Source organism: Triturus cristatus, chromosome 12 (assembly GCF_964204655.1).
Source record: "Triturus cristatus chromosome 12, aTriCri1.1, whole genome shotgun sequence".
In the NCBI taxonomy this organism is placed as follows: domain Eukaryota; kingdom Metazoa; phylum Chordata; class Amphibia; order Caudata; family Salamandridae; genus Triturus; species Triturus cristatus.
In genome coordinates this window covers 732,605,712-732,618,774 of record NC_140595.1, presented here as the reverse complement: position 1 = coordinate 732,618,774, position 13,063 = coordinate 732,605,712, and the positions used below count along the sequence as shown (strand labels likewise).

The 13,063-nt window shown below is 46.2% G+C and overlaps 1 protein-coding gene across 1 annotated transcript in view; it reads right to left on the bottom strand.

Moving 5' to 3' along the window:
• The window catches only part of STAG3 (STAG3 cohesin complex component), a 1,816,020-nt gene that overhangs the window by 1,109,282 nt on the left and 693,675 nt on the right, over positions 1–13,063 (bottom strand). The window lies entirely within an intron of this gene.

Genomic DNA, 13,063 nt, shown 5'->3' with positions numbered 1-13,063 from the left:
AACATGATTAGACTGAACTTAATTCCATGAATTATAATTTGGTTACCTAGTACAGAGTGGGTATGCTGCCCTACTTACTGCACGAATGCCTGGAATATGCTCAAATATCACTCATATTTATGAGTATATTTACATCATAACAGAACCGGTTTTGTACCAACACCTTGACAACTCCTCATAAAAAGCATTTCTGTACTTGTACTTCAGTGTGTGTGTGTGTGTTTGAAAAATATACTGGCGGTCCCCAGTAGGTAGTTATAGTTAGGACTTAATGTTCATAGGAACAGCGCTTTTTATTTTGCTAATAACTATGGTGCCGTTTCACTAAACTTCCCAAATACTTAACTAGTTTGCCAGTCATGTAAGCTGCTGCCTGGAAAGTTTTGAGGTGGTGCATCAAGTGGATACTGAGAAAAAGGGGGGTCCAAAAGCGCTTTTCCCCCTTGGAATTTTCCATAGATTTTAGACATTACTACAAACTGAACCGCTGAACAGACCACCACCAAAACTTGGAAGAAAGCTAGATCTTGGTCCAGAAACAGTGCTTTTAGGTCTCGAAAAGGCAATGTTTGCGCTGTCGCTTTGAGACATGCTGTATCTACGATATGGGCTTGAAGAACAAGTTACTGACCTTAGGTAACGATATCTGTAAGATACATATATTCATTATGAATTCCTTACCTTAGAATTACCCCCTGGCATCAGACTGAATACGGACAATTTGTTCTCAGCAGTACCCCTGCGAGTTGGTAGGTGGCATCAGTCGACTCCGCATTCGTCGGCAGTGTTGTGATGGCCGAAATGTCATTGCAGCATCTACTTAGACGCTGCCCCTGCACGCTGACGTCAGTTCTTTTACACGGCATTCCACGCCAGAAGTGCAGAGCCATGCAAAACAGGGACCACTGGTGCACAAAACTAGGGCCCTGAAAGGGAGTTCCTTACTCTAGAAGTCAAATAGCAGAACGGGGAGGATGGGTGGGGCGGTAAGGAATCAATAACTAATATATGTCTCTTACAGATTTCGTTACCGAAGGTAAGTAATTTGTTCATCTGAAAGAGACTATTAGTTATACACTACTTACCTTAGAATGGATACCCCAGTAATACCAACCCCGGAGGTGGGTCTGCGAATTAAGTTAACACCAGAAAGTCCTGGAGAACTGAACGGCCAAAGAAGCCGTCTCTCCGGACTTGACTACCCAGGCAATAATGTTTAGTGAGCGTGTGCAGCGATGCCCACGTGACTGCCTGGCAAATGTCACTGAGGGGGACTTCACGTCCCAAAGCAGTAGTGGCTGCCGTCGCCCTGGTGGAATGGGCGCGTAGTCCTACTGGAGGCTCCTTTTTCGCCAAGGAATAACAGATCTTTTTGCACAGCCCCACCTTTCTTTTCACCCACAAAGCCCACAAAGAGTTGATCGTCCACCCAGAAATGTTTTGTGCAATCCAGATAAAATGATAATGCACGTTTTGGATCCAGACGGGGGAGTCTTTCCTTCTCCTTGGAAGGACACGGGGACGGGAAGAAGGTGGGCAAAGTGATCGTCTGTCCTATTTGGAAAGAGGTAAACACTTTGGGTAGAAAAGAAGGCCTAGTTCGAAGGAAAACCTTGTCCAGATGGACAGCAAGAAAAAGAGGTCTCGAAGATAGAGCCTGAAGCTCACTCACCCTGCGAGCAGAGGTGATGGCAACCAGAAAAGCAGTTTTTAAAATCAAGAGTCTGAGGGGACAATTATGCATGGGCTCAAAGGGAGCGCACATAAGGTAAGTTAAGACCAGATGTATGTATGTATGTGTCTTGTAATGCAAGTCCCACTGGGGCATTATGAAAGGAATAGGAGGAAAGGTGAGTATTGCCCTTAAGAAATCTATTTACCGAGGACTTGAAAAGAGAAGGCTGATCAGGAAGGTGAAGAAAGGTCGAAATGGCCAAAAGATAGCCTTTAAGGGTGCCCAAAGCAGAGCCCTGCTGGGCCAAAGCAAGGATGAATAGGAGAACCTCAGAAAGAGGGGCAGAAAGGGGATCCACAGTCTTTGCTGCACACCATGCCACAAATGTGTTCCAGGCATATACTGTGTTTGTAGAGGGACACCTGGCTGCCAAGATGACATTACAGACTTTGGGAGGAAGTTCGAAAGCTGTTAACTGTCGCCACTCAATCTCCACGTATGGAGGTGGAGGCTGGACAGGTTCGGGAGGAGAACCGTCCCTTGATGCAGCGACAGAAGATCCTCCCGAAGAGGCACTCTGTTCGGATGATCTATGGCCATTTTCAAGAGCTCGGGATACCAGACTCTTTGTGCCCAGTCCGGAGCCACAACAATGACATGGGTCCGGTCGTGCTTTATCTTGTTCAGCACTCTAGGCAGAAGTGGTATAGGCGGAAAAGCGTATAGAAGACCGCAATTTCACTAGTGGCGAAAAGCATAGCAGAGCGAGTGCCACCTTGAAAATTCCAACGCACAGAACTGCTGACATTGTGCGTTCTCTACGGTGGCAAACAGATCTAACCAAGGCTCTCTCCGATGCTGAGAGAGGCCTTGCACCACATACAAGTGAGACGCCATTCGTGATCCATCATGCACCAGCAGCCAAGTTGGTCCGCCTTGGCGTTCAGAGAACCTGCCAGGTGTTGAACCACCAGGGACATGCTCTGATGTTCCAGCTACATCCAAAGGCAAAGAGCCTATCGACACAGGGTCCAGGACCCCATCCCGCCCTGCTTTTTGTAGTACCACATGGCGGTGGTGTTGACCGTGAACACCTGCACTACCCTTCATTTGACAGAAGGAAGGAATGCCTTCAGTGCCAAACGAATCGCCCAGAGCTCCAGAAAATTGATGTGGAGCCCGGACTCCGCCGGAGACCAGAGACCTCTGATCACCGCCTCTCCCATGTGGCCGCCCCATCCCAGGAGTGACGCATCCGTCACCACTGTGAACTCTGGTTGGGGAAAGGAGAGGGATCTCGCGTTGATCCAATCCTGGTCCGTTAGCCACCACTGCAATTGGTGTGCAGTGCGTCCTGAGATCTGGACGCAATCGGAAAGATTCCCCTGATGCTGCGCTCACTGGAACTTCAGGTCCCACTGCAGAGCCGGCAAATGCCACCTGGCATGATCCACCAGCAGGATTCAGGAGGCCATCTGGCTCAGCAGCCTTAGGGTCATTCTCACAGAAATGCAGGATAGAGGCTGAAACCGCGGTATCATAGCCCAAATATTCCGGACTCGCAGCTCGGGAGGATAAGCCCTAAATCGCCCTGTATCCAGAACTGCTCCGATGAAAAGGAGCTTCTGAGAGGGAATCGGATGTGACTTCGAGATAGGGAAAGACTGGAACTCCTGATCTGCGCAGATGAGCTGTGACAACCGCCATCACTTTCGTGAACACCCGAGGGGCGCTGCTAAGGCCAAAGGAGAGCACTGTAAACTGAAAATACTTGTGGCCTGCCGTGAACCGTAGGTAACGCCTGTGGGCTGGCAGGACGGGGATGTGTAAGTAAGCATCCTGCAAGTCCAACGCTACCATCCAGTCTCCAGGGTCGAGTTCAGAGAGGACCTGGGCTAATGTCAACATTTGAACTTCTCCTTCCGGAGGAAGCGGTTGACGTCCCTGAGATCCAAGATTGGGCGCAGGCCTTTATCCTTCTTGGGTACCAGGAAGTAGTGGGAGTAACAACCACAACCTACTTCTGGCACAGGGACTCGCTCAATAGCTCCATTGGCCAAGAGAGATGCAACTTCCTGACTGAGAAGGGCCAAGTGATCCTCGGACTGTTGGTGGCATGGAGGGAGGGGTAGTCTCGAAGGGGAGGGAGTAGCCCCTCCGGACTATCCGTAAAACCCACCTTTCCGACATGATGTGCCATTGGGGGTGGTAATGGCGGATCCTGCCAACCACTGGCGGCCCTGAAAAGGCTGGACTAGGAAGGTTTGGAGGCTGCTGCAGAGGGGGCATTGGTGGACTGGCCCACCCGCTGGCCCCCAGATCCAGGGAGCTGGGCACCACGTCCCCGGCCGCGAAGAGGCTGGGCAGCTTGGGTCGGCCTGTGGCCCTGTGTGGAATGTGGTGGGGCACCTCTTTCGTAGCCACAAAAGGGGTGAAAGGCAGACTGAATGGGGAGAGAGGTGGCAGCGAGGCCCAAGGATCTGCCCGTAGCTCTAGAGTGTTTGAAGCGCTCAAGCGCATTGTCCGCCTTGACGCCAGGCGACGGCCATCAAAAGGAATGCCCTAAAGGGTCGATTGGACATCATTAGAGAAGCCAGTCGACCTCAGCCAGGCGTTGTTCCTCAAGGCTACTGATGTAGAAATCGTTCTACCCAGCGAGTCAGCGGTAACCAGCCCACATCGAATGGCGTACTTTGCTGCGTCTCTACCCTCTGTGACAGCACAGGAGAGTATGACCCGGGCCTCCTCCGGGCATTGTGGCAGCACTTGCGCAACCGTGTCCCCCACAGAGTGGGTGTAGTGGCACAAGAGACAAGCTGTGTTCACCAACCGCAATCCTAAGCTGGCAGAAGAAAACAACTTCTTCCCAAGATGGTCCAGCTTCTTGGATTCCCTAGCTGGGGGAGCAGAAAACAACGTGCCTTTGGATGTTGAGGCTTGGACCACCAAGCTCTTGGGGGTAGGGTGTGGGGAGTGGAAAATTGGGTTGCCCGGGCTGAGAGGTGGTGTCGGGCAATCATTGTATTCACAGGAGCCCCTGTGCTGGGATTGGACCAAGTGCCCAGAAGGATGTCCGTGAGGGCCTCATTAAACATTAAAGGGTAGCAGGGGCTCCGAAGAGGCCGCTGCCGGCTGAAGCACCTCAGTCAGGAGGTTAGTCCCGACTGCCACCGTAGGAGGCTCAAGGCCCAAGCCACCCTGCGCAACACCACAGCGTAGGAGGTTCCCTCCTCTGTGGCCACGGTAGGGGAGAAAGCATACCCAAGGTCAGGGGAGGTATACAGACAACCAGCATCACCCAACTCCTCTCTCCAGCCCGGCTCTTCAAGCTGGTCTGCCAGAGGGTCAACAGACCCCTCACAGTCCTCCTATGGCGGCCACTCAAGGCAATAAGGAATGCCATGGAAGAACAGTGGTACACAAGAACCAGTCGTCGTCGGTCCGACTCCATGTCCAAGTCTGGAAGGAGGCTAGGGTTGACGGCTGGGGGCGCAACCGGCGTTGAAGGCGGTGTCGTCAGAAGGATTTGCATCGGGGAAGGTACTGTGAGGTCGACCAGCACCGACCCGGATCCAGGCCAGGATCATTGGGGGCCCTGCAGAGCAGAGGCAGGAGCAGCCGGCATCGAAAGCCTAGGGCCCCCAGCCTAGTCCGCAGGGCCCAAAGGCGTGCTGGCGGAGTCAGGCTGCCCAAAGATGGAATGTAGAGCTTTGTAAAATGCACGCAGCTGGGCAGAGGATGCACTGCTCCCGCAAAGAGGGAAGTGCGGAGTCATCTCAGCAGGCTCAGAGGGCGGAGCCGGGGAACGACGACTTTGTGTCCAGCGTCACGTCGGCCGACAGATGGGAAGAAAGCGAAGAGCGATGATGCTTCTTCACCTTCTTATGCTTCGACTTACCCGAAGACGAAGACTTTGATGACGAATGGTGGTGGTGGCTCTGCGACCGGTCCCGTGCCCTTCCCCTCGACTGGGACCTTGAATGGCGCAGAGCCGACAGCCGGGCCTCAAAAAGCTTTCGGAAACGCTTCCGCAAAGACTTCAGATTCAGTGTCCGGCAGTCGGAGCATGATTTCAGGACGTGGTCGCGCTCCAGGCACCAAAGGCACACGAGGTGCAGATCGGTGACAGACATCCACTTGTGACAGGAGTCACAAGACTTGAAACCGGGTCGACGACGGGACATCTCTCGTGCACCAGTCAAAACTTTAAAAAAAAAGTCGACAAAGTCTAGTCAAAAAGTGACTGAGGGTACAGCTCTCTCCGGATCTGCGCTTGCTGGCACAGAAAAAGAAAGAACTGACGTCAGCGCACAGGGGCGGCGTCTAAGTAGATACCGTGACATCATCCCGGTGATCACAATGCAGACGATGAACGTGGAGTCGACCGACGCCACCTTCAGACATGCAGGGGTACTGCTGAGAAAAATTTCTCCAGATCCAGTCTGATGCCTGGGGGTAATTCTAAGGTAAGAAATCTATAACAAATAGTCTATTTCAGATACAACACCCATCTTTTTCATTGGTACCGGTCGCTGTCCTTTAGAAATGCTGGCTTTTTATTGGTGAACACACTTAGTAGTACCTCCTTTTGAAATTTTGTATCCTCCCATGAGGACTGGCCCTCTTACATGTGTACTTACTGTTCAGGTAATTTATATTTGGAGAGAACGGTTTTTGGTGGCCTGCCTTTTTGCTCATTAATTGTTCTGTTTACTTGTGCAGTGAAACTTCTGTCACTTGCCATTACTTTATCTCCCGTACCTCACCTTCGTCTCCCCTCCCATAACACTGCTTTGTGGCTTCATATCCCTTAATCTCCCTGTGCCTCCTCCTCACCCATGTCACAACACTGCTCTACAGGCCCCTGTTTTTTTCTTTGTGACTGTACTAACACTTATTTATATAGGGCATCTAGCGATGAGCTCAGTGAAACGAAAGTCAGACCATTCTCACAGGATTTTAACCGTGACAGCAGACTCGAACCCGGATCCCCAGCTCACAAGTCAACAGCTCTCACTGATATGCCATATCCTTTACCTAGTCATGAAGCAGGGTGCAGTACCATATGTGGCCAAAAGAGGTCCCATGGGAAACCTAGTTACAGCCTGTGGTACTGCACCTTGACAACACTGCTTGTTTTAACTCCCAACGCTAGGGCACCATTGCAGGTTTATTATTATTTTTTTTTTTTTGAAACACAACGGAGTTCTTTATTTTATTAAGGTGGGAAGGGCATATCTATTGCATAGTGAAGTAATGTGCCAGGAAACAGCATTTGTCTTGAGTAGATTTATTGTTGGTTACATGGAAGGAAAGACATGTCCAGTTTTAATTGTGTCCAACTCAAGAATGAACCTGTACATTCTCTAGTAACTAAGGAGCAATAGAAATTCCTTAAAGCAACACTAATCAAATAGTATTGCAGGATACTACATTACCTCCCCTTCTTGTAACACAAAAATAAATAAATAAAAAAGCTTCAATCTCTAAAACGTTCAGGTTTTACGATAGTGCGAGAACTTCTCCTGAAAGCATGAATGGCATTACCCACTCTTGAAGCAGAACTATTATCAACTTATGAAGATCCTTGTTGATTGGGATAACGAACCTTAGCCACTTTGCTCATGCTCCACCAACAACCACCTTCAACTTGTACAGCATTACCTACAATTTTAACAACTTTAACAAGAGGACCAAATTTACTTTCAACCTTGTTGACATGAACAGATTTTCTTATCTTAACATAGTCCCCAACCCTCAGAGTAACCATCTTTGACCCCTTTTTGAAATCAAAATTTGCTTTCTGCTTGGCTTGGGTTGTGGAGACATTATTTTTAACCAGACACATCTATTTGCGAACATCTGACTCAGTATTAAGCCATTTTGACATCCATCCAGGGCGGAAAGAAGTATTGGGTTTTCTTCCCCTCATCAACTCAAAAGGGAGATACTTTTGTTGAGGAATGTGGGGTGGTTCTATAAAACCATACCATGCTACTAAGAGATTTTAGAACATCATGATTGCCAGATTTAGCCCACTTAACGCAATCCCCGAATACCCGATTCATTCTCTCGACAAGTCCATTACCCTGAGGATGGTAAAGAGAACTTTTGTAATGTTTTACACCTGAGGACGACAAAAATAATTCAAACTCCTTGCAAACAAATTGATTCCCATTGTCAGAAACGAGAGTAGTAGGCAAACCTTCTCAAGACCAGACCTTTCTCAAAAAAAGCGAGAATACTCTTACTATCGGCTTCCTTAACCAACTTGTATTCAGGCCATTTAGAAGCATAATCAACCAACACCAATATAAACCTGTAACTCCCAAAGAGAGAGATATAGGGTCCCATGATATCTATACCAATCTTATCCCAGGGAAGATAAGGACACTCAACCGGTATAAGTGGAGGAACTGAAGTCTTAAGAGACTTATCAGATGACTTACATATACAACAATCCATAACAAACTCATCAACCTCAGAGACCATCCCCGGCCACCAAAATGTGTCGCGGATGCGACGCTTTGTGAACGAGGATCCTAAGTGTCCCTCATGGGGTCTAACAATAATACCCCTCCTGAAAGAATGTGGAGGGATACGTTTGTCGTTGCGAAGAAGAATATCATCCTCCACTGACAACTCATCTTCAATCTTAGAAAAAGGTTGGAGAGGAGTTGATAAGACCTTTTCTCTAGGCCACCCACAACTAACGAATTTACAAACTTCTTGGAGAATGGAATCATTAGAAAAAGCCAACCTCCACTCATCTTCAGAACAAAACTTTAATTCCGGAATGTCTACACCTGCCACAAGACAATCTTCGCAATCCTCATTAATGAGGTCAGGAAACAAGACATCACCATCCTGAGAATCCCTGGAGGGAAAACGAGAAAGGAAATCCGCTCTACCATTCTTTCCCCCAGATATGTGCCTGACGTCAAAGTGGTATTGAAGCAATTTGGAGACCATCCTCATAATTCTAGGCGTGGAACATTTTGTAATAGTTCCTCCTAATATATTGACTAAGGGTTTGTGATCAGTTTGAAGTAGAAACCGTTTACCCCACACATATGAACTAAATTTTTCCATTGCCCATGCACAAGCCAGCAATTCCTTCTCAATAACAGAATATTGCAATTCAGGCGATCTTGAGACTATTGAGGCAAATCCTATTGTTCCTTCGACACCATCCTCTACTTGCGTCAAAGTGGCACCCAAACCTACTTGGCTGGCGTCAACTGTCAAACAACACGGAAGGCTGGGGTCAAATGGCTTAAGAACAGAACATAGAAGACTTTTCACTTCCTGAAAAGCCAGCATGCACTCATTACTCCACACAAACTTAATCCCCTTTCTTAGTAGGTTGCTAATGGGACAAACAATAGTTGCATAATGGGGAATGAACCTTGAGTAATATTCGCATAACCCCAGTAGAGATTTGACTCCTGTTTTGTCCGTGGGAGTAGCGGCATTTGAGATTGCTTCTAAGAGGCCAGTTCTGGGCTTAATACCATCCTGAGTGATAATATGACTTAGATATTCCACCTCAGTGCAAAAAAACTTACATTTCTCCAATTTAGAACACCACCATATTCTTGGAACAGGCCCAACACTTTATTTAAATTGTCGTCGTGTGTCGAAACATCCTTCCCAAAAATGAGTACGTCATCTTGGAAGACTAACACTCCGTCTACTCCTCTCAGGATGTTACACATTACCCTTTGAAATACCGACGCTGCCGACACCAGACCAAAAGGTATACGTCGATATTGAAACGTCCCCAAAGGAGAAACAAAAGCAGTAAGATGACATGACTCAGGATGTAATTCAACCTGGTGACAGGCGCAGGCAAGATCTAATTTAGTGAAGAATTTAGCACATTTGGTTGACGCAAATATATCATTGATCTTAGGAAGAGGATGAGAGTCTACCCAAATCTCTTTATTAAGAGATCTTAAGTGTACACATACCCTAAGCTGCCCACACCTCTTCCTAGCGACGACCAAAGGCGAAAGCCAAAGTGCTCTGTTGGCTTCATGATCCCTTTCTCACACAATTGTTTGAGTTCCTTCTCTAAATCTTCCCTGACACTGTAGGGGACACCCCTAAGTTTATGCTTTACAGGCAAATATCCCTCTTTAACAATTATTCTATGTTTGAATCTTTTGATTTTTCCTAGTTCAGAACTGAAAACAGAAGGAAATTTGTCTTGAAGAACTTGTACCTCATTAGGACAGTCAACCACAAGAACTTGTTCTTTAGTTCCAGGTCTTAGAATCATCTTAAAAAGACCCTGATGGAACCATCCCAAAATATTAAGACCCTTGACAGAAACAGACTTCCCCTCTAATTCTTCTTCCTTTGAAACACAACTCATCTTCAAAATAACCCACGAGATCAATTTTCCGACCTTCATATGATACAGGTGTGCGATCGGGAGGAAGAAGGAGTGGAGTACCCTGCCAAGTTTCATCAAACAATTTTTGGGTGATCATGGTTATCTTGGCACCAGAATCAACAAGAAGTTTGATGCTTTTGTTACCAACCTCAATGTCTATTACAGGATCAACACAGTTTTTGGGATCTCCTTCAATGACCTCAGAGACGGAAGAGTCCGTCACGACAGAAACAACCTCCGAGTCAGAGGAAGAATCAGAATCAACCATACATACAGTGGGTTTCTTGGAGTTCTTTTGACCCTTTAACTTAAGACACACTTTGGCAAAGTGTCTGACCTTTTTACAATAGTTGCAGGCGACATTAGAAGCAGGGCATCTCGATCCCTTAGAATGAGGTGGTTTACCACATCTTATACAAACAGAAGGATCAATGTTACTAGGTATTGAAGACTTTGCTCCCTTTACAGTTTTGTTGCCCAAAGGCTTGGCAGTTCTTTTGTTGTTTTTCAAGGAAGATGAATTGAGGTTAATAGAATTAACAGATTCTACTACTTTTTCTTCTAATTTATTTAGTAAGACCATAGAAATCTCAATATTTTTAGCTAGTTTTATGGTTTCATCTAAGGAAGGACCCCCCATAGTGAGTAGCTTCTGTCTTATGTTCTTGTCCTTGCAATGACAGACAAACTGATCTCTGATGAGTTAATCAGTGAAGTTCTCAAACCTGCAGTCAGCTGCCAATCTACGTAAGACCGAAATATACGAGTCAACGTCTTAACTATCACTTTGTTTTCTTTTGAAACACTTGTGTCTAAGAATCATGAGGCTAGGTTGCTTGTGAAACCTTAATTTGAGTTTTGCAACAGTTTCTTGGTACATATCGTTCAGTGCAGGATCGCCTTCTGGAAGATTTGGTAAGTGTTTAAAGATAGATCTCCCCTCGAAACCCAGAGAGTGTAAAAGTAAACTTTTTCTTCTTTCTGCGGCGAATCTGGTTGCACCAATAGCTCCTAAATAAGTTTCAAAGGCATCATGCCAGATTTCCCATCTGATTGGTGGTTCCCCTGGAGTGTCCAAAAAGGCAGGTGGAGGATTTACTGACTGAAGAGTACACATAGTGGAAAAAGTGTCTAAAATATTGTGAAAAACCGTAATAGATAAGAAATAGGTTGTTGCAGAAAAAAGTAATTACTATCCCAGAACCATTAAAATTCCTTACCTATGAGAATGTGACAAAAGGAGAGTACCTGAATAGATCACCAAGAAAAATGCAAACTGTCATAAATATAGGCTCTATGCACCATCATGTCTTGAATAAAAAAAAAAAAAAAAAACTGTTGAGAAGAGAGGAGTACTATGCACAATGTCTTTCAAACTGTGCGCATCAGTGCTTATTTTCCTTATGATGAGTACTGTGCGCAATGTCTATCAAACTGTGCGCATCAGTGTTTATATTCTATCTTGACAATTTGTATAAACCAAGACTTCCATGTTAATATTATTAAAAACCGACTTGAGCGCGATGTGCAACGAGCTGTGCGCATCAGCGCTAGTTTGTTATGTTAATAATTTACGTAAATATTTATTTTCCTTGCTGTACTGAGCGTAGGAATTGTTTCCGTGTCGTTATGAAAAACGAAGCTGAACGTAACCTTTAATGAGCTGTGCGCATCAGCGTTGGATCGTGCGCAGAGGAGCTTGTGTATAGACGTTGCTGGGATACGGGTACGTCTGACGTCACAGAGGACGTTCACGTAGCGTCGTGTGATGCGGCCCTCACCCCGTAGTGAATACTTCAGAAGCGAAGTATCGCTCGCGCTACAAAATCCAAGTTCCAAGTAAGACGCTTGTCATTTTTTAAATAATGCGCACACGATGAAACTGTATTCCAAAAATGTAGGGTATACGCGCTCCTTGCACTATGTCATTTAAATTACACTCGGTGAAAAGAAGGTTCACTAGATTAAAAGATACTCCTCCCAAATAGATGTTCACAAGCGGAGTGTTTAAAGATGAAACTCGTGAAGCTTGATAAGTTTCCCGTTAATGGTAGAAAGTCAAAGGTGCAGCGCAGGGTGAAGTCTAAATGGGAAGCAGATGCAAGGATACGCCCTACCGTATTAGAGGAGTTGAATTGTTGAAATGAAGACCATTCTGGTACGTTGAAGGCAGAGTTGCGGCTTCAAATTGATGCTTTGGTCTTGAAAGGCAAATATCTTCAACTGTAAGTTTTTGCACGCTGAGTTCACATGTAACCAAAATCGTCGCCAAATAAATGAAGTAATGTGCCAGGAAACAGCAGTTGTCTTGAGTAGATTTAATGTTGGTTACATGGAAGGAAAGACATGTCCAGCTTCAACTGTGTCTAACTCAAGAATGAACATATACATTCTCTAGTAACTAAGCAGCAATAGAAATTCCTTAAAGCAACACTAACCAAATAGTAATGCAGGATACTACACATTGGTAAGAAACACTGGCTTTTATAATGCCAATAGCTCCAAAGCCAACAAATGCAAGACCTAATGCATTTCCAATGCCTGTTGCAATTTGGTGCAACTCTGTTAAGTAGTTTTGGAGTTAATAAAGAAAAAAGATTTCTGTTAATCTAGAGAAGTAGATCTACCACGGTGGGTGGATGGGGGTAGAATAAAGTAAAAATAGGATATATGGGTCCGGAAAAAGGTATCCTAACCCCAGGGGACTGATGGAGGGGTCTGTGAGGGACCCCTCACGGGCAAGAAATTGGGCGCACAACGATCCATTAATCTACAACAAGGCTCGCCCAGCCCGTGTGAATCCACAGATCCAGACCCCCAATTAAAAAAAACACATACACCTACTCTCACACACAACCACTCACACACCCATACATCCACTCACACACACCCATACAGTCATGGATACATCCACACACCTAGACCTAGAGAACCACTCACTCAGCCACTTACTTACACACACACACACCCCCAACACTCACAAACCC